We start from the raw sequence: 1,321 nt of genomic DNA on the forward strand, positions 1-1,321 counted from the left end.
CTCCAAAATCACTGCAGATGGTGACTGCAGCCATAGAAATTAAAAGACACTAACTCCTTTGAAGGAAAGTTATGACCAACCTAGATAGCATATTGAAAAGCAGAGACATTACTTTGCCAACAAAGGTCCATCTAGTCAAGCCTATGGTTTTTCCAATGGTCATATATGGATGTGACAGTTGGACTATAAAGAAAGCTGAGCACTGAAGAATTGATGCTTTTGAACTGTGGTGTGGAGAAGACTCTTGAGAGTCCCTTGGACTGCAAGGAGATCCAACCAGTCTATTCTAAAGGAGATCAGTCCTGGGTGTTCATTGGAAGGACTGATGCTAAAGCTGAAACTACAATACTTTGGCTACCTGATGGGAAGAGCTGACTCATTTGAAAAGACCCTGATGCTGGGAAAGATTGAGGGCAGGAAGAGAGGGGGACAACAGAGCATGAGATGGTTGGATGGCGTCACTGAGTCAAAGGACATGGGTTTGGATGAACTCCAGGATTGGTGATGGACAGGGAGGCTTGGCATGCTGCAGTTCATGGGGCCACAAAGAGTCAGACACAACTGAGTGACTGAACTGAACTTAACTGATGTTGAACTATATTCAGTGTTTTTTTTTTTATTTTTTTCCAGTGTTTTAAAAGCAATTATATTTGTCTTTAGTGAGCTTATCAGTTTAGAAGTAAACTTTATGTACCAATAAAATAAACTTTTATTTCACATTTTTATTTTTATGTATTATTATTGTCATGCATAAATATTTAATTCTTATGTAGCTAAATTTAACAATCTTTCAGTATTCTGGGATCTGTGTTTCTTTATAAAAGCCCACATACAGATTCTTAGGTAACTTAAAAAGAAAAACAATTTCATTTGTTGATTTTTGTATTTAAATCCATTTGAACCACTTAGAATTTAATTTAAAGCATGCCATATAGATCCAGGGTTATGGGTTTTTCAGATATTTTGTGAATTCAATAAATATTTCTAAAATAAAGGGAAATGAGGGAGAAAAAGAGAGAGTTCAACAGAGGGAAGGAGAGGGAAGTAGATGGAGGAGGCAGGGAAGAAAAAAGAGAAAGAGAAGAACAAGCCTAGGGCAAAAATTCTCCTTCCTCTGGGTTGTGGCCAGAAGTGCCATATTTGGAGGTAAAAGAACAAGAGATTAGGATGACTAGTGATACAATATGGGTCAAAGACTGTTAGAGAAGGAAAGAAGGCATCTTCCACAACTGTATCTACATATGATGAGCCTGACACCCAGAGAGACTGAGGAACTGGTTCAGTTCAGTTTAGCCGCTCAGTCGTGTCCTATTCTTTGCAA

The sequence above is a fragment of the Bison bison genome, unplaced genomic scaffold (genome assembly GCF_000754665.1).
Source record: "Bison bison bison isolate TAMUID 2011002044 unplaced genomic scaffold, Bison_UMD1.0 scf7180017864352, whole genome shotgun sequence".
Lineage (NCBI taxonomy): Eukaryota > Metazoa > Chordata > Mammalia > Artiodactyla > Bovidae > Bison > Bison bison.